We start from the raw sequence: 22,205 nt of genomic DNA on the forward strand, positions 1-22,205 counted from the left end.
GTGTTGCCTGGTACTTTCTAATCTGTCCTTCCTCTTTCTTCTTTTTTTCGCAGCAAATTGTTCCAGACCATTGTTATTTCACCTTGATTCATCTGCCATGGCAGCTCTAGCGATGGAGATCCAGAACTGGGAACCCCTTGTTTCATGGGGAAGAAGGTGGGGGCAGGTAGGTGCCTGGGGAGAAGAAGTTGGTGGCCAAGAGGGTGTGAGAGCTTCGAGTGCTTCAGGAGGGGAGGGAAGGGCACATGATGTCTTGGGGACCGCGTCCAGTGTGTGGTTGGCGTGGTCTATAGTTGTCTTTCCTTTTTAGTGTGTAGTTTGTTGGGTTGGCGCGGGTCTGCAGCTAGCTTTCCTTTTTCTGGGATCAGGAGGACCGAATCTTTCTTTTTTCTGGCGGACGCTCGGGAACACTAGGGACAGCTGGCCGCTCCCTAGACGCGTCCATCAAAGTACTAGTTCAATGAGTATTTCTCATGTGCTGGACGAAAGTGCAAGTATTACTTTCTGCCATCACTATTACGCGCATGGGAAGAAACTATTAGATTGGATTTACCAATGCACAAAAAAGGATCAGGCAGCGGGCGCACGTGGTGAGACTCCAGGGCCCAGCTTTCCGCGTTCCGAGCCATCGCAACCACGTTGAGTTACCCTGTTGCCGCAGTTCCACCTGACAGTCTGTCCCTGTTGTTCCGGGTCGCCAGCTGGCCTCACCGCCCACGCCGGCCTCCGCCTCGCCGCTCCTCTGCTGAGCCCCCGCTTCAAGTCGTCGTCGCCTTCGAGGTGCCGATTCCGTGTTGTGCTGGCTTCACCTAGCTGGGGGCCTCTTCGAGCCGGTGCAACTGCGACTGAGCTACCTCACTTCGCCTTGCCGCGGGCGCTCCTCTGCTGGCCTCGTGAAAGTGCAACTATCCCTAGGTGGTTTTGGTAATGATTAACAACATATAGCTCATTGAACTTATGCTATTTCAAGATAAATATTTCAGAAAAGTTCAACGATTGGCATGGCATGGATTAGGAATGTGGACCCCTCAAAATGCTAAGGACAAAGGATTGGCTCAAGCTCTAAAGTTCAAGACTCTACATTTTCTATTTCAGTGATCCAAGATCACATTAAGTCCATAGGAAAGGCAATACTATTAAAAGGGGATGAGGTGTTGCTTGCTACGTCTCGAGCTTGTGTTGGTTTTCCCCGAAGAGGAGAGGATGATGCAGCACAGTAGCGTAAGTATTTCCCTCAGTTTTTGAGAACCAAGGTATCAATCCAGTAGGAGGTCACACGCAAGTCCCTCGTACCTGCACAAAACGATAGCAACTCGCAACCAACGCTTAGGGGTTGTCAATCCCTTCACGGTCACTTACGAGAGTGAGATCTGATAGAGATAATATTTTTGGTATTTCTGATAGATAGATGCAAAGTAAAAAGTAAAAGCAAAGTAAAAACAAAGCAAGTAAATAAAGTGATGGAGATTGATATGATGAGAATAGACCCGGGGGCCATAGGTTTCACTAGTGGCTTCTCTCAAGAGCATAAGTATTCTATGGTGGGTGAACAAATTACTGTTGAGCAATTGATAGAATCGAGCATAGTTATGAGGTTATCTAGGTATGATCATGCATATACGCATCACGTCCGTGACAAGTAGATCGAAACGATTCTGCATCTACTACTATTACTCCACTCATCGACCGCTATCCAGCATGCATCTAGAGTATTAAGTTAAAAACAGAGTAACGCCTTAAGCAAGATGACATGATGTAGAGGAATAAATTCATGCAATATGATAAATACCCCATCTTGTTATCCTCGATGGCAACAATACAATACGTGCCTTGCAACTCTTTCTGTCACTGAGTAAGGACACCACAAGATTGAACCCAAAGCCATGCAGTTCTCCCATTACAAGAACTACCAATCTAGTTGGCCAAACCAAACGGATAATTCGAAGAGACTTACAAAGATAACTCAATCATACATAAAAGAATTCAGAGAAGATTCAAATATTATTCATAGATAAGTTGGATCATAAACCCACAATTCATCGGTCTCAACAAACACACCGCAAAAAGAAGATTACATCGAATAGATCTCCACAAGAGAGGGGGAGAACATTGTATTGAGATCCAAAAAGAGAGAAGAAGCCATCTAGCTACTAGCTATGGACCCGAAGGTCTGAAGTAAACTACTCACACTTCATCGGAGGGGCTATGGTGATGATGTAGAAGCCCTCCATGGTGGATGCCTCCTCCGGCGGAGCTCCGGAACAGGCCCCAAGATGGGATCTCGTGGATACAAAAGGTTGCGGCGGTGGAATTAGGTTTTTGGCTCCGTCTCTGGTCTATTGGGGATACGTAGGTATGTATAGGAGGAAGGAGGACGTCGGTGGAGCTCCAAGGGGCCCATGAGGTAGGGGGCGCGCCCAGGGGGCACGCCCTCCACCCTCGTGACCTCCTCGGAAGCTTATTGGAGTAGGGTCCAAGTCTCCTGGATCACGTTCGGTGAGAAAATCACGTTCCCGAAGGTTTCATTCCGTTTGGACTCCGTTTGATATTCCATTTCTTCGAAATACTGAAATAGGCAAAAAAACAGCAATTCTAGGCTGGGCCTCTGGTTAATAGGTTAGTCCCAAAAATAATATAAAAGTGGAAAATAAAGCCCAATGTAGTCCAAAACAGTAGATAAAGTAGCATGGAGCAATCAAAAATTATAGATACGTAGGTATATATAGAAGGAAGGAGTACGTCGGTGGAGCTCCGAGGGGCCCACGAGGTAGGGGGCGCGCCCAGGGGGCGCGCCCTCCACCCTCGTGACCTCCTCGAAAGCTTCTTGGTGTAGGGTCCAAGTCTCCTGGATCACGTTCGGTGAGAAAATCATGTTCCCGATGGTTTCATTCCATTTGGACTCCGTTTGATATTCCATTTCTTCAAAATACTGAAATAGGCAAAAAAATGGCAATTCTGGGCTGGGCCTCCAGTTAATAGGTTAGTCCCAAAAATAATATAAAAGTGGAAAATAAAGCCCAATGTAGTCCAAAACAGTAGATAAAGTATCATGGAGCAATCAAAAATTATAGATACGTTGGAGACTTATCAAGCATCCCCAAGCTTAATTCCTGCTCGTCCTCGAGTAGGTAAATGATAAAAAAGAATTTTTGATGCGGAGTGATACTTTGGCATAATTTCAATGTAAATCTTCTTAATCATAGCATGAATATTCAGATCCAAAAGATTCAAGATAAAAGTTCATATTGACATAAAAATAATAATACTTCAAGCATACTAATCAAACAATTATGTCATCTCAAAATAACATGGCCAAAGAAAGTTCATCCCTACAAAATCATATAGTTAGGCTATGCTTCATTTTCGTCACACAAAGATGTTCCCAACTTCTATACCCCCGATGACAAGCCAAGCAATTGTTTCATACTCAAATAATCTCAAACTCTTTCAACCTTCATGCAATATATGAGCACGAGCCATGGATATAGCACTATGGGTGGAATAGAATATGATGATGGGGATTGTGTGGAGAAGACAAAAAGGAGAAAGTCACATATTGAAGAGGATAATCAACGGGCTATGGAGATGCCCATCAATTGATGTCAACACGAGGAGTAGGGATTGCCATGCAACGGATGCACTAGAGCTATGAATGCTCAACAAAAGAAAACTAGTGGGTGTGCATCCAACTCGCTTGCTCACGAAGACCTAGGGCATTTTGAGGAAGCCCATCATTGGAATATACAAGCCAAGTTCTATAATGAAAAATTCCCACTAGTATAAACAAGACAATTTATGAGACTCACTATATGAAAAACATGGTGCTACTTTGAAGCACAAATATATGAGACTCACTACATGAAGAACAAGGTGCTATTTTGAAGCACGAGTGTGGTAAAAGGATAGTAACATTGCCCTTTCTCTCTTTTTCTCTCTTTTTTTATTGGCCTTTCCTTTAATTTTATTTTGTCCGGAGTCTCATCCCGACTTGTGGGGGAATCATAGTCTCCATCATCCTTTTCCTCACTAGGGCAATGCTCTAATAATGATGATCATCACACTTCTATTGATTACAACATAAGGATTACAACTCAAAACTAGAACAAGATATGACTCTATATGAATGCCTCCGACGGTGTACCGGGATGGTGCATTGAATCAAGAGTGACATGTATGGAAAATAATGCATGGTGGCTTTGCCACAAATACGATATCAACTATAAGATCATGCAATGGCAATATGACAAAAGTAATGCATGTCACGATGATGATGGTGGAAGTTGCATGGCAATATATCTCGGAATGGCTATGGAAATGCCATGATAGGTAGGTATGGTGGCTGTTTTGAGGAAGATAAAAGGAGGTTTATGTGTGATAGAGCGTATCGTATCATGGGGTTTGGATGCACCGACGAAATTTGCACCAACTCTCAAGGTGAGAAAGGGCAATGCACAGTACCGAAGAGGCTAGCAAAGGCGGAAATGTGAGAGTGCGTATAATCCATGGACTCAACATTAGTCAAAAGAACTCATATACTTATTGCAAAAATTTAGAAGTCATCAAAAATTCAAATACTACGCGCATGCTCCTAGGGGGATAGATTGGTAGGAAAAGACCATTGCTCGTCCCTGACCGCCACTCATAAGGATGCACAAGCCAGGTACACTTCATGTTTCAAATTTGTTACACAACTTTAACCATATGTGCATGCTACGGGATTTGCTAACTTCAACACAAGTATTTCTCAAATTCACAACTATTCAAATAACACGACTTTGATATTATCACCTCCATATCTCAAAACAATTATCAAGCATCAAACTTAATTTAATTCACTCAAAAAAAAGTTTCACAATTCTTGAATACCAAGTATATTAACATTAAGCAAATTACCATGCTATTAATGACTCTCAAAATAATCTAAGTGAAGCATGAGAGATCAAGTTTCTTTAAAACAAATCCACCACCATGCTCTAAAAGATCTAAGTGAAGCACTAGAGCAAAAATTATCACGCTCTAAAGATATAAGTGAAGCACATAGAGCAAAGCTATCAAGCTCAAAAGGTATAAGTGAAGCACATAGAGTATTCTAACAAATTCCAAATCATGTATGGCTCTCTCAAAAGGTGTGTACAGCAAGGATGATTGTGGTAGACTAACAAGCAAAGACACAAATAATACAAGACGTTCCAAGCAAAACACATATCATGTTGGTGAATAAAAATATAGCTCCAAGTAAATTACCGATGGAAGTGGACAAAAGAGGGGATGCCTTCCGAGGAATCCCCAAGCTTTGACTTTTTGGTGTCCTTGTATTATCTTGGGGGTGACGTGGGCATCCCCAAGCTTAGGCTCTTGCCACTCCTTGTTCCATAATCCATCAAAAGAATTCACCCAAAACATGAAAACTTCACAACACAAAACTCAAAAGAAATCTCGTGAGCTCCGTTAGAGAAAGAAAACAAAAGACTACTTCAATGTACTGTAATGAACTCATTTTTTATTTATATTGGTGTTAAACCTACTGTATTCCAACTTCTCTATGGTTTATGAACTAATTTACTAGCCATAGATTCATCAAAATAAGCAAACAACACATGAAAAACAGAATCTGTCAAAAACAGAACAGTCTGTAGTAATCTGTAACTAACGCAAACTTCTGGAACTCTAAAAATTCTACCAAAATAGGAAGTCCTGGACAATTTGTTTATTGATCAGCAGCAAAACGAATCAACACAAAAGCACGTTCAGGTGATTTATAATAACTAAATTCGTGCACACAAAGTTTCTGTTTTTCAGCAGAATCAAATCAACTATCATCGTAGATTATCCTATAGGTCTTACTTGGCACAAACACTTATTAAAACATAAAACCACATGCAAATAGAAGGTAGATGGATTATTTATTCCTAAACAGAACCAAAAACAAAAAACACAAAATAAAATTGGGTTGCCTCCCAACAAGCGCTATCGTTTAACGCCCCTAGCTAGGCATAAAAGCAAGGATAGATCTAGGTGTTGCCATCTTTGGTAGGCAATCCATAAGTGGCTCTCATGATAGATTCATATGGTAATTTTATTTTCTTTCTAGGAAAGTGTTCCATGCCCTTCTTTAAGGGAAATTGGAATCTAATATTCCCTTCCTTCATATCAATAATTGCACCAATCGTTCTAAGGAAAGGTCTACCAAGAATAATAGGACATGAAGGATTGCAATCTATATCAAGTACGATAAAATCTACGGGCACATAATTCCTATTTGCAACAATAAGAACATCATTAATTCTTTCCATAGGCTTTTTAATAGTGGAATCCGCAAGATGCAAGTTTAGAGATCAATCATCAAAATCACGAAAATCTAGTAAACCACATAGAGTTTTGGGGATAGTAGAGACACTAGCACCCAAATCACACAAAGCATGAAACTCAAAATCTTTAATAGGTTCCCACTCATCATGGAGTTTTCTAGGGATGGAAACTTTCAACTCAAGCTTTTCTTCATAGGATTGCATCAAGGCATCAACAATGTGTTTGGTAAAGGCCTTATTTTGACTATAAGCATGAGGAGAATTTAACACGGATTACAACAAGGAAATACAATCAATCAAAGAGCAATTTTCATAATTAATTCCTTGAGATCCAAAATAGTAGGTTTAGCAACATCACGGTTTCTATTTATTTCAATCCTACTTTCATCAATTTCATCATCAAGATCTAGAAACTCAGAATTCTTAGAACGCCTTCTAGGTAAGGGAAGATCATATTCAGATTCATCAAGATTCATATTGCAAAACAAAGATTTAATGGGGGACACATCAATAACTTTTAGATCTTCATCTTGATTTTCATAGGGATTAGAAGAACACGCTTTAATAAAGGCATCTTTGAAGGCACGCATCCTAGCGGTTCTTTCTTTGCACTCATCAATAGAAATTCTCATAGCTTTGAGAGACTCATTGATATCATGCTTAGGAGGAATAGATCTAAGCTTTAAAGAATCAATTTCAAGAGAAATTCTATCAACGTTTATAGCCAAATCATCAACTTTAAGCAATTTCTCTTCAAGCAAAGCATTAAAATTCTTCTGTGAATTCATAAACTCTTTAACACTACTCTCAAAATCAGAGGGCATCTTATTGAAATTTCCATAAGAGTTGTTGTAGGAATTTCCATAATTGTTAGAAGGATTACTAGGACAAGGCCTAGGATTAAAATTCCCTCTATAAGCATTGTTTCCAAAATTATTCCTACCAATAAAATTCACATCCATAAATTCATTATTATTCTCAAGCAAAGTAGATAAAGGCGTATCATTGGGATCAAGAGAAGTATTTTTAGGAGCAAACATCTTCATAAGTTCATCCATCTTTTCACTCAAAACATTGATTTCTTCTATAGCAAGCACTTCTTTACTAGAAGATCTTTCGGTGTGCCATTGAGAATAATTAGCCATAATATTATCAAGCAATTTGGTAGCATCCCCTAACGTAATTTCCATAAAAGTGCCTCCCGCGGCCGAATCTAAAAGATTTCTAGAAGCAAAATTCAATCCGGCATAAAAATTTTGTATGATCATCCATAAATTCAAACCATGAGTAGGGCAATTGCGAAGCATTAATTTCATTCTTTCCCAAGATTGGGCAACATGCTCATGATCGAGTTGTTTAAAATTCATGATATCGTTCCTAAGAGTGATAATCTTAGCGGGAGGAAAATACTTAGAGATAAAAGCATCTTTGCACTTGTTCCAAGAATCAATACTATTTTTAGGCAAAGATGAAAACCAAACTTTAGCATGATCTCTAAGTGAAAACGGAAATAACTTCAATTTGACAATATTGTTATCTGTATCTTTTTTCTTTTGCATATCACACAAATCAACAAAATTGTTTAGATGAGTAGCGACATGTTCACTAGGAAGGCCGGCGAATTGGTCTTTCATAACAAGATTCAGCAAACGGTATTGATTTCACAAGACTCATCATTATTAAGAGGAGCAATCGGAGTACTAAGGAAATCATTATTATTGGTATTCGAGAAATCACACAATTTGGTATTATCTTGCGCCATGGCAACAAGTAATCCAACACACAAGCAAACAAAAGGCAAAAGGAAAAAGGCAAACGGGAAAGAGAGGTGGAGATTGGGAAAGAGAGGACGAATAAAACGGCAAGGGTGAAGTGGGGGAGAGAAAAACGAGAGGCAAATGGCAAATAATGTAATGCGAGAGATAGGGATTGTGATGGGTACTTGGTATGTTGACTTTTGCGTAAGCCTCCCCGGCAACGGCGCCAGAATTCTTCTTGCTACGTCTCGAGCTTGCATTGGTTTTCCCCGAAGAGGAGAGGATGATGCAGCACAGTAGCATAAGTATTTCCCTCAGTTTTTGAGAACCAAGGTATCAATCCAGTAGGAGGTCACGCGCAAGTCCCTCGTACCTGCACAAAACGATAGCAACTCGCAACCAATGCTTAGGGGTTGCCAATCCCTTCACAGTCACTTACGAGAGTGAGATCTGATAGAGATAATATTTTTGGTATTTTTGATAGATATATGCAAAGTAAAAAAGTAAAAGCAAAGTAAAAACAAAGCAAGTAAATAAAGTGATGGAGATTGATATGATGAGAATAGACCCGGGGGCCATAGGTTTCACTAGTGGCTTCTCTCAAGAGCATAAGTATTCCACGATGGGTGAACAAATTACTGTTGAGCAATTGATAGAATCGAGCATAGTTATGAGGTTATCTAGGTATGATCATGCATATAGGCATCACGTCCGTGACAAGTAGATCGAAACGATTTTGCATCTACTACTATTACTCCACTCATCGACCGCTATCCAGCATGCATCTAGAGTATTAAGTTAAAAACAGAGTAACGCCTTAAGCAAGATGACATGATGTAGAGGAATAAATTCATGCAATATGATAAATACCCCATCTTGTTATCCTCGATGGCAACAATACAATACGTGCCTTGCAACTCTTTCTGTCACTGAGTAAGGACACCACAAGATTGAACCCAAAGCCATGCACTTCTCCCATTGCAAGAACTACCAATCTAGTTGGCCAAACCAAACGGATAATTCGAAGAGACTTACAAAGATAACTCAATCATACATAAAAGAATTCAGAGAAGATTCAAATATTATTCATAGATAAGTTGGATCATAAACCCACAATTCATCGGTCTCGACAAACACACCGCAAAAAGAAGATTACATCGAATAGATCTCCACAAGAGAGGGGGAGAACATTGTATTGAGATCCAAAAAGAGAGAAGAAGCCATCTAGCTACTAGCTATGGACCCGAAGGTCTGAAGTAAACTACTCACACTTCATCGGAGGGGCTATGGTGATGATGTAGAAGCCCTCCATGGTGGATGCCTCCTCCGGCGGAGCTCCGGAACAGGCCCCAAGATGGGATCTCGTGGATACAAAAGGTTGCGGCGGTGGAATTAGGTTTTTGGCTCCGTCTCTGGTCTATTGGGGATACGTAGGTATGTATAGGAGGAAGGAGGACGTCGGTGGAGCTCCAAGGGGCCCATGAGGTAGGGGGCGCGCCCAGGGGGCACGCCCTCCACCCTCGTGACCTCCTCGGAAGCTTATTGGAGTAGGGTCCAAGTCTCCTGGATCACGTTCGGTGAGAAAATCACGTTCCCGAAGGTTTCATTCCGTTTGGACTCCGTTTGATATTCCATTTCTTCGAAATACTGAAATAGGCAAAAAAACAGCAATTCTAGGCTGGGCCTCTGGTTAATAGGTTAGTCCCAAAAATAATATAAAAGTGGAAAATAAAGCCCAATGTAGTCCAAAACAGTAGATAAAGTAGCATGGAGCAATCAAAAATTATAGATACGTTGGAGACGTATCATTGCTTAATGGCTTGCTTGCTCAAAATGCTTAGTGATATGCTCCAAAAGCCCTCAACCACTTTCTCGTATCCACATTTGTCCCAAACCAAAAGTCAAACTCGGCCCCACCGATTTGATCTATCCGACGCCGCCGAGTTCATTTGACATAGCCACTACCAGAAACCATAGTCACTTCGGTTTAGCCGATAGGGATCTCGGTCTCACCGAGATGGGATTGCAAACTCCATGTTTCCTTCGTAACGTTTCGGTCTAACCGAGATAAGCGATCGGTCCCACCGAGTTTGCAATGCAAACTCCCTGTTTCCTTTTCGCAATGTTTTGGTCCCACCGAGACGAGCGAATCGGTCCCACCGAGTTTGCCTGACCAACTCCCTGGTTTGCTTATTACCAGAGTCAGTCCCATCGAGTTTTTGTAATCGGTCAAACCGAGATTATGCTATGCCCTGACCCTAATGATATCGGTCCCACCGAGTTTACATGTCGGTCCCACAGAAATGCCTAACGGTCATAAATCGGTCCGATCGAGTTTTTTGATTCGGTCCCACCAAGTTTGGTGAATTGTGTGTAACAGTTAGATTTTGTGTGGAGGCTATATATAACCCTCCACCCTCTCCTCATCCGTAGGAAAGCCATCAGAACGTGCCTACACTTCCAACATTCATTTTCTGAGAGAGAACCACCTACTCTTGTGTTGAGGCCAAGATATTTCAATCCAACCATAAAAATCTTGATCTCTAGCCTTCCCCAAGTTGCTTTCCACTCAAATGTTCTTTCCACCAAATCAAATCCTATGAGAGAGAGTTGAGTGTTGAGGAGACTATCATTTGAAGCACAAGAGCAAGGAGTTCATCAAAAACACACCATCTATTACCTTTTGGAGAGTGGTGTCTCCTAGATTGGTTAGGTGTCACTTGGGAGACTCCGTCAAGATTGTGGAGTTAAACCAAGGAGTTTGTAAGGGCAAGGAGATCGCCTACTTCGTGAAGATCTTCCCTAGTGAGGCAAGTCCTTCGTGGGAGATGGCCATGGTGGGATAGACAAGGTTGCTTCTTCGTGGACCCTTCGTGGGTGGAGCCCTCCGTGGACTCGCTCAACCGTTACCCTTCGTGGGTTGAAGTCTCCATCAACGTGGATGTACGATATGACCACCTATCGGAACCACGCCAAAAACATATGTGTCTCCAATTGCGTTTGCACACTCCAGTCCCATTCCTTTACTTTCTTGCAAGTTGCATGCTTTACTTTTCGTTGCTCATATACTCCTTGCATGCTTGCTTGAATTGTATTGAGATTGCTTGACTTGTGCTAAGTTGCTAAAACCTGCCAAGAACTAAAATTGGGAAAAGGTTAAGTTTTTATTCGGTCAAGTAGTCTAATCACCCCCCCCTCTAGACATACTTTCGATCCTACACCTTGGCCTCGAGCCACCATCGCAGGTTCGTCCTGGTTTCCGGGTCGCCGCTGCACCAGAGGGTTTGTTCCGAGCTCGACCACAATTCACCACTCCACTGTGGTTGGCTACATCTCCAAGTTGGCGCCGCCACCTTGCTCCATCTCCGCAGCGCCGCGGGGCACCGTCATCACCTCTGTGGCCAGTTCTGCCCACCGCCTCTGCTGGATGCCATCCCTACGGCCTTGCGTTGAGCAGCCGTCGCTTTCACCAGCCTTCTTTTTGCCTTGAGCGGACGAGCATCGTGTTGCTGCGTGCGGCCCGCCTCCTCCTCTGAGCTCGACCCGAACTCACGTGCCCCCGGCATTGCCTTGGCCTCTGCCCCGCGCTGCCTACTGAGCTGCTGACGGACCGCCCCGCATGGACCTCGTGTTGAGCCGCTGCAGCTGCCGCCCACAAGCCGGCGCCTCTTCGCCTTTGCCTTTTCCTCAAGGGACACGGCTCGGACTCCTCCATCGTCCACGACTTCACCTCGAGGCGCCCGCCTCGCGGGGGGCCTCATCGGCCGCCATTGTTGCCTCGCCTCTGGCTCGAGCTACCATGGCCCGTGCCTGCGAGATGCCGTTGCACATTTCCTTCGTATACTGCCCCTCGGCCTCCCCTCGCCAGCGCGTTGCCTCCGTTGTGGCTAGCCTTGAGCCGCTGCTACAAGCTCTCCTACACCGAGTCGTCGTTGCCTCGTCGACCTGCCAACACACGTCCGCCTGTCGAGTCGCCTCTTCCGAAAAGAAGACTGAGATGGAGTTGGTTGTTTTCTCATATCCAGAGGAAAGAGACCCTAGTTTATGTGTTTCCAAAAGAATACAAGAGACCTCGGTCAGGAAACATTAATAATGAGCCCATAAGTAGCAATTAACAAAAGGTTAATTCTAATACAAATGGTGGGAGTGGCAAATGGGATCAAGCAAAGTGCTGAAGTTCACCACATGCATCTGAGAAAAGCTTGGATTTAGTCGAATCAGGCTACAAGTGTGTGAAGACTAAAGTGTTTGGTTCTGGTGACGTGATTAACAAACATGTCGACCGTATTTCACCTGTCAAGGACGGCACTGCTCCAATTGTAGCAGTGAGTACACCTTTTAAGCGTGTGCCCGAGAAGGTCGTTTTGAAGCCTGTAGGAAGTGAAACATTGGCGGTGTGAAGTCAAGATGGATCCCAGAATTGTCGTTGAGGGAATAGTATTCACATCTACACTGCTAATGGGCACTGGATATCTTAATCTATGGTATGTGCAAAGATCATCTGCCATTCCAACACATCAGGTTAAATCTGTCCAGTCAATTTTTGTTGATATGTTTTTATTCTTTAAAGAAAAGTACTCTGGCTTGTGATATTTTTTGATGTAGGATAATTGTTCACTACAGAAGTGATGGTCGTGGATATATAGCTCGTGCCAAAATTATCATGCTCTAGCATCTGACTATGCCATAATGCTCAATGAATGTATGTGCAAGTCGCGGCCTCTGTGGCCCAATTTACATCAACACAATGCGATTGACTCGCCCGTCTGCGTGGTTTATCACGCATGCAATTGACTCGCCCGTCCGCAATGGCTTACAATGCCACGGCCGACTCATTTGTCCGTGCATGCGGCTAACTCACATGCGTCTGTGTTATTTCTGATGATGCAGTTGTCTTTACCCTCCGCTTCCGTGGTCTGGTCCACATGAGCACGCTGGAGCTGCACCTGTCTGCACGAGCTGTTTAAGTGAGCGCATGCAAGTCGCTGCTCTTGCAGCCCGGTTTATTCCAACAACACTGGAGCAAATCATAATATGTTATCAACCTCCGCTTGCACCGGATGATTCAATGGATAGGCATGCAAGTCCCCGCCACTGTGGTGTGTTTAAATTCAACAACTAGCTGGGATGAACCGTTGGTCGGATTACTGACACGAATCATATGGGATCATTTATAACCCACTACGGTCGACCTCAAGTTTTCGTGGATTCACATCGCGTTATCAATGCCAAGGATATACAATGAGTATACAATGGGTGTTGCGAAGATCATTAACTCGCCACCTTGCTTCTAGCTTCAACATATGACAATGATCCGCCATTCAGCTATATGCTGGTTTATATCACGACCAAGTATGAAGAATCTCAAGCCAACTACTCGAGTCGTCTTGAGACTCGGGGGCTACGATGACATGACTGAACAAATATTGTGAGATTCAAGAATCTCGGGTTATTGGAGGGAAAGATAACCCGGTCCCGGAGGCTACTGCCATATTGATGAAAATTTAAGGGACGTTAAAAAAATTCCGGCTTAAAAAGAAGGATTCTGGTTCAAAATCCGGCTCAAGGGAAATATCTCTCCCACAAAGTTTTGAGCTCTTAATATCCGATTCAACATCCGGTTCAAGAGGAATTCATCTCTCGCAAGTTCGAGTTCTCAGAAAAATTAAAGGTTGCCAAAGAGAACTTGTTTCGGTGCGCAGTTTAAACATGGGCATCCTGCCTTATGGGCTTATCTTATTATGGTCACTTGGGGGCTTCCTGCTCACTAAGCATAGCTGTGATTACCCTCTTGATCTGGCTTACACGCCTTGTTAAAAATTACTTGGGGGCTTCTTGCTCATTGAGCATAGCTGTGACTACCGTCTTGATCCGGCTTGCATGCCTTGTTAAAAATTACTTTAGGGCTTCCTGCTCACTGAGCATAGCTATGACTACCCTACTGATCCGGCTTGTACGCCTTGATTGCAAATCACTTGGGGGCTTATTGCCCGAGGTTACCAAAGAGAACTTGTTGCAGTGCATAGTTCAAACATAGGTATCCTACCTTGAGGGCTCATTATATATCACTTGGGGGCTTCCTGTTCAATGAGCATAGCTTTATTTACCCTTTTGATCGGCTTGGAGACCAGGTGTATTCACCAAAAATCCGGGTTGTCCTGCCTTTGTATGTCTGCCACTCCTCCCACGTAATCCTGGAATGACCCGTCGTACTCTTGACAGTCAATCTTATAAAGACCCTGAACTTGTCAAAGTTAAAACGGCGGTTGGTCATGTGAGGCCCGGCTTGCAGGCTTGAATAAAGGATTAACTCAGTGGATGTGCAGCCTTTGAACAAAACTTGATATTGAGGCTTGGTGGCCTATGAAGGCCTTGTTTTGTTTGATTTGTTATTTTCTTTGAATATTGTTTGGGTTCATATCTTTGTACCATATTGACGTATGGTTTAAAATGATACAGGCCATGTATCCTTAATCCTTATGGCTCATATCTGAGCATATCTGGGGGTTTTATAACCCATTCTGGTTTTAGACATTAAGTCGCCAGTCTGTTGGGATTATGCATTTAGAGGCATGCGTCTAAGTTTTTGGGCTGTTACCCTTGCTGCATATGGCGCTGTAAGTCGGCAATATGAACTGATTTCACAGACCATGTAGCCTTGATTATATGACTCATCAATGAGCATCTTTGGGTTGGATAACCCGCCCTGATAGCGGACGTTAAGTCACCAAGATATCTTTGCCTTGAGCAATCAAAATAATGATATTGCATGCCTACGGGTCAATACCCGAGACGGATTATAATTGATGAGGTATCACCATGATGTCAATCTCTAGGTATGTTTTTCAATAATGGTATGAATTTGGGGTTTGGTAACCCGCCCTGGCTATGGGCTTAAGTCACCAGCATACTTTGGATTGCGCAATTGGAATAATGCACTTATAAATCTTTGGGTTGTCACCCTCACTGGATATGGCAATATAAGCTGGTAGTATAAGTTAATTCTATGGGTATGTTTTCCTGGTTATAAGAATATGCGAGGTTTGATAACCCGCCCTGGATTTTGACTTTAAATCGCCAGTATATTTTTGCTTCGATGGCCTTAATTCTAGTCTTTTCCATAATTGCATAAGACTATATTATGTTTGGGTTGTCACCCGCCCTGGCTTTTGATGTTAAGTCGTCAGGGCATATGTTGTTTAAACTTTGTGTAGGACATGCAGAGCTATGGCTTACATAAATGATTAAGTTCAAGCCCATCATAAAAAAATTGGTGTTTCAAAAGGGTTACCAGTTCTTGATTTTTACAAAGGCTATAAGCCGTCGGGTTACAAAAATCCCGGATTACAATGGATGAACATTAATTTACCATCGGCCAAGAGCCACAGGGTATTTAACTCCATATTTACTTGTCAGCAGATAAGGTATCCAAATCTTTAATAGCCAAACTTGGCTGGATTGTCATTATGGTATTGAATGATTGAGGTTTTCATATAGGATTGTATTACTCAAATCTTAAATAGCCAACATGGCTGGATTTTTCTTATGGTTATCAATAACCAGTATTATGATTGAGGTTTTCAAAAGCCGCTTCAGAGCAATGGTTATTATTTCTTCATCCCAAAATATCGGCTTACAACAAGGAGCATGGTTCAATATTGATTTTTACAAAGGCTTTCAGCAACATCATCCGGACAATGGATATGGTTTTATGTAGTCCCGAGTTGCTGCAGGCTTATGACCCGGCACTTGGGGGCTACATTATTCAAATCATGATTATATCAAATATGGAAGTCCCATGTCGCTGGAGGCATGCACCATGACATTTGGGGGCTAATGCAAGGTCATTTTTTGCTCACCTTATTGAAGACCGACTCATCATATCGTAATGAGCTAGCCCTTCGGGGCTACTAATTTCTTCTTTCAAAGGTAACCCGAAACTTGGGAGATACATCATATGCTATTATTTTCAATGAAGTACATACAAAGTCTCTGCTCATTATTACATAATGACCTGACACTTGGGGGCTACACATGGGAAGTACAAAATGGTCAGTTTATGATTGGCGACCTACATGAACAAGCCGGATTTCTCCAAAGTTGTAGTATTTATATTGAATCAAGTCTTAAAAATATCACTACGTTCTCCTCTTAAGATTTGGGGGCTATGGGTGATATGCATATAAGGCTATAAGGTTGACCCGATGTCTGCAAGAATCATGACCCGGCATCATCTATTTATAACCCGGCAATTTTGGCAATTATAAACCGGCAAATTCAACATCTTCAAGCCAGCTGAAAATCATATGAGTATTTCAAGACCAATATTTTTGTTAAGCGTTGGGAGCTGAATCAAGTGAATTATTCTTCACAATATTTTTCTGTGAGAAATTAATGTCAGCAAATTGACTATGAAGCTGGCCTATTAACCCGGATTTTTCAGAAGCAGTATCTGGATTTTTTGCATTGGCAAAGTTTGAACATATCTTCTAAAGGAGATTAGATATGAGGTTATGGACACGTATCAAGAAGGAAATGACAAGGACTTGAGGATGAACAGGTGCCGGTTCAGAAAAACTTATAACCCGGAGCACAACTTGTCAAGTTTGTTCTTGTGTTTATTTTGCAGCATCACTTTAACATGGATAAATCCAAATTAAACTGGGGGCTACTGTTGGGGATATACCCCGCGGTATGACCCGGCCAGACTTGGCGATTCACTAGTGACCCGCCCGAAGACTGGCGACTCACTAAGTGACCCACCCGGATCTCTCCACTCACTGATGACCCGGCCGGGCCTGGTGACTCATTGTTGACCCCGGCAGGTGGGTCAGAGGAATAACAAGGCCCAAGGCCTAGAAGGCATCTTATGAGAAGAAGGCATAATGAGTTTTCCCTTACAAAAGAATCAAGACTAGGAGTCCACTTGTAGTAGAGTAATCCTAGTCCTACTAAGACTCCACTTGTAACCCGCCCCTCCAACTTATATAAGAAGGGGCAGGGCACCCTAGGGGGGACAAGTTTGACAAGTTTAGACAGATAAGTCAATAGCGAGAAAGAGAAAGAGAGAGAGAGAGAGAGAGAGAGAGAGAGAGAGAGGTAGCCAAAGAGCACCCTTGTAATCGTGAGCACCATGATCAATATCAATGAAGCAGGATGTAGGCTTTTACCTCCACCGTGAGGGGTTGAACTGAAGGAAATATGCCCTAGAGGCAATAATAAAGTTATTATTTATTTCCTTATTTGATGATAAATGTTTATTATTCATGCTAGAATTGTATTAACCGGAAACTTAGTACATGTGTGAATACATAGACAAAACATAAGTGTCCCTAGTATGCCTCTACTTGACTATCTCGTTTATCAAATATGGTTATATTTCCTAACCATAGACATGTGTTGTCATTTGATGAACGGGGTCACATCATTAGGAGAATGATGTGATGGACAAGACCCATCCGTTAGCTTAGCATTATGATTGTTAAGTTTTATTGCTATTGCTTCTTCATGACTTATACATGTTCCTCTAACTATGAGATTATGAAACTCCTGAATACATGAGGAACACATTGTGTGCTATCAAACGTCACAACGTAACTGGGTGATTATAAATATGCTCAACAGGTGTCTCCGAAGGTGTTTGTTGGGTTGGCATAGATCGAGATTAGGATTTGTCACTCCGTGTATCAGAGAGGTATCTCTGGGCCCTCTCGGTAATGCACATCACTATAAGCCTTCCAAGCAATGTGACTAATGAGTTAGTTGCAGGATGATGCATTATGGAACGAGTAAATAGACTTGCCAGTAACGATATTGAACTAGGTATGAGGATACCGACGATCGAGTCTCGGGCAAGTAACATACCAATGACAAAGGGAACAACGTATGTTGTTATGCGGTTTGACCAACAAAGATCTTGGTAGAATATGTAGGAGCCAATATGAGCATCCAGGTTCCGCTATTGATTATTGATCGGAGATGTGTCTTGGTCATGTCTACATAGTTCTCGAACCCATAGGGTCCGCACGCTTAACGTTTGATGACGATTTGTATTCTGAGCTATGTGATTTGATGACCGAAGTTTGTTCAGAGTCCCGGATGAGATCACGGATATGAAGAGGAGTCTCGAAATGGTCGAGAGGTAAAGATTTATATATTGGAAGGCTATATTCGGACACTGGAAGTGTTCTGGGTGATACCGGGTCACCGGAAGGGGTTTCGGGCAACCCCCGGCAAAGATATGGGCTTTATGGGCCAAGTAAGGGAACACACCAACCCACAAGGGGCTGGTGTGTGATGTATACTACACAACCTTCTTCTTGTAGATGTTGTTGGGCCTCCAAGTGCAGAGGTTTGTAGGCTAGTAGCAAATTTCCCTCAAGTGGATGACCAAAGGTTTATCAATCCGTGGGAGGTGTAGGATGAAGATGGTCTCTCTCAAACAACCCTACAACCAAATAAAAAAGAGTCTCTTGTGTCCCCAACACATCCAATACAATGGTAAATTGTATAGGTGCACTAGTTCGGCGAAGAGATGGTGATACAAGTGCAATATGGATGGTAGATAAAGGTTTTTGTAATCTAAAAATATAAAAACAGCAAGGTAACTAATGATAAAAGTGAGCGTAAACGGTATTGCAATGGTAGGAAACAAGACCTAAGGTTCATACTTTCACTAGTGCTAGTTCTCTCAACAATAATAAATAATTGGATTGTGGCACCCCGATCCGCATGGAGCAGGGGGCCTTCACACGTCAGCCCAGGATAACACCTGACGCACGACAGGTCCATGATACAGCATTCCAGGTACAAGAATATTCATCAAATACATGTGTATATAATTACATCAGTGATGAATATAATCTTCTGGCATAGCCCTAAGGCTATTTACATGACAATGGAAGTCTATTTAAATGGCGGCGGAAGTCTTGGCAGCATAACACTCTAGTTGGGCTCCACAATTCACAGGACTGGCAAGATTACGGCCTAGCACGACGGAACAAGTGAACAAACTACAAAACTGGCATGACACGCCAGGTCAGTACATTGAATGTACTTGCAAGACAACCAAATACATAGCATCCAAACAAGCAGAAGACAAAGCAAGAACCAAGCATTTACAACCACCTAGCTCATATCAGAAACTAAGCATGGCATGATATCAACCGAAAACATAAAACAAACTAGCATCTTGGCATCCACTAGCATGGCAACAACATGGCAAAGCAACTTTACTTCTAACATGGCAACAACAAAACATAGCATGTCATCTTAATCATATCCATCAAAGCATGGCATGGCATCATGAAACTTTGCTGAAAATAAACTACCAATCATATCAAAATGCAGACATAGCATGTTAACTGTGTGCAACCATCTCATGTTCTACCATGGTTCTTTAAATGCAAACATGTTACTCATGCAATGCCACCAAACTTGTGCACTGAATCCCTCGGACTCTCTTACCAACGGTGATCACCTCATTTCCTGATCACCAACGGAGACAAACTCATGATCCTTACGGCGATCACAACCCTACCAACAAATGGCCCGTGATCCTTACGGCGATCACAACCCGACCAACAAATGGCCCGTGATCCTTACGGCGATCACAACCACATTAATCAACTTAATTATTTCAGGTTTATCCTCGATTTCGACCAAGACCCGATAGTGTACCCTATTACAAACTTGTGCCCATGACCGAGGATGCGGCTATCGATAGTTTAAATACACTCTGCAAAGGTAGCGCACTGTACCCACACTACAGAACCCATGGCCTCGCACTCCCATTTGGGTGGACCAACGGCGTTCCGACAAAACCGATCTACTGTCATGACACTCTCCCGGCCACTCCGACTCACTCCCCTCTGGGCTAAGTCATGGGTGGCCCTGTGTCTACCTCCAAACACCACGACTACCGTCGTGGCCCGATCCACTCTGGGACTCTCGGTGTCAAAACCGGCGGATCTCGGGTAGGGGGTCCCGAACTGTGCGTCTAGGCGGATGGTAACAGGAGACAAGGGACACGATGTTTTTACCCAGGTTCGGGCCCTCTCGATGGAGGTAAAACCCTACTCCTGCTTGATTAATATTGATGATATGGGTAGTACAAGAGTAGATCTACCACGAGATCAGAGAGGCTAAACCCTAGAAGCTAGCCTATGGTATGATTGTTGTTCGTCCTACGGACTAAAACACTCCGGTTTATATAGGCACCGAAGAGGGTTAGGGTTACACAGAGTCGGTTACAATGGTAGGATCTACATATCCGTATCGCCAAGCTTGCCTTCCACGCCAAGGAAAGTCCCATCCGGACACGGGACGAAGTCTTCAATCTTGTATCTTCATAGTCCAGGAGTCCGGCCAAAGGTCATAGTTCGGCTATCCGGTCACCCCCTAATCCAGGACTCCCTCGGGGACCCTCGCGCAAAATAAAATTATCAAAACTGGACACACAAGGCTTATGTCCGCCTACCTGACCAGGGTAGCGCGTGCCCATAACCTTCCCTCATTAGAGGCACCGGCGAGAGGCACGACAATAGACCGCATTAGGGCCATCCCATACTGGCAAATGTGGTTGCACTGGAAAAGTTCGATTTGGTGGCACTATGACTCGATCCCATCGATGATGGAGGAGGTTGTTATTATTAAGTCATTTTAATTCCTTCTCCATCACCATGAACATTAATGCAACAATGAGCATACATCATACAAATGCTTCTACAAAACACCGAGGTTCTCAAGTGAACACTTACAACATAAAGAACATGACAATACCAAGTACTAACATATCAACGGTGCATTACCATCATCATAGCATTTTATAACGATGACATGAAAATAAATTAGAGTAGTGACATGGCATCATCAATAACAACATTCTAACTAGCCTGGCAAAAGATATCATGAACACACAAGCATGCATGGTAATCATAACGGAATAACTACAGATGAAAACGAGAAGAAATAACTGCAACTACACACACACAAGGTGCAAGCAAAGTCAACATGCAAGTTCGGGGCTCATGATAAGAGGTTGGCTTGCCTGGGGGTCGACAAATACTCCTAGAAGAAGTGAGAAACAACCACGGAAAATTTTGCCGGAAACAGTTCTCTCGCGGAGGGGCTGTTTACGGACAAGGGAAAAACAGTCATTTTCAGTATGTTATACCATAGTGAAAACGATGGGAACGAAACGGGCTCGACAAAACGAAAACATGGGCATTGGATTTACCTCAATCGGAGTTACGGGTAAAAAGATACGGGCGTTTAAAACTCAGGGACTAATCTGTAAAAATACTTCTACAAACAGGTCCCTAGCAGTTTTAAACAGACGTGTCTTTTCTGAAATACGCCTTTGAATCAATAAAACGGCTTTGCGGCGGGGCGCTTTCACTTATCCACGTGGCGTGGACTGGTCAAAGAGCAGAGGCGGGGCCGACGTCTGGGTCGCTGCCTGGTTGGGTCGTCGGGCTCGCCTGGCCAGGTCATCGCCCACCTGGCCGGCTCCTTCTTCTCCGCTCGATGCGCGCCGAGCCGAGGGGAGACGCCTGCCCCGACAGCGCTCGCCGGTGCGTCCGACCACGGCAGGCGACGGGCGACCTACCCACGGGATCAGGAGGAGGAGGCACACCCCGGGGTAGTCTCCGTTGCCGGCGATGACCAGTGGAGAGGGAGCAGCAGGGGCCGCGGCGGAGAGGGGCTTCGGCCTCCGACAAGGATGGAGCTACGGTGGGGGAACGGAGAGGCTAAGGCCACGGGGAGACTCGCCAGAGTATGTGGGATGCGGTGGTGGAGGAGGAGCGGCGAGGGGATGCCCTGGTCGCCGGAACGAGAGAAGACCGAGGCGGCAGCCATGGCGATGGGGAGGGGGCCAGAGAAGCTCCGGGCAAGGGGAAGAGCTGCAGGAGGCTTGGGGACTGCGAGGGAGTCTCAAGGCTTGCTACTTATAGCCGCGGGGGAGCTCGAGGGGGAGGGGCGAGGTGGGACGCGGCGGGCGACGTGTCCGTGCGTCAGCAACGGCACAGCGTCGGCAGGCGTGGCCAAGACTCACGAGAGGCGGTGGGAAGGCGACAAGGGGGATCTGAAGTTTAAGTCGGCCGATGACACCAAGCTGGTTGATTTTGTTCCTGGTGAC

This window comes from Triticum aestivum, chromosome 3B (assembly GCF_018294505.1).
Source record: "Triticum aestivum cultivar Chinese Spring chromosome 3B, IWGSC CS RefSeq v2.1, whole genome shotgun sequence".
Classification (NCBI taxonomy): Eukaryota; Viridiplantae; Streptophyta; class Magnoliopsida; order Poales; family Poaceae; genus Triticum; species Triticum aestivum.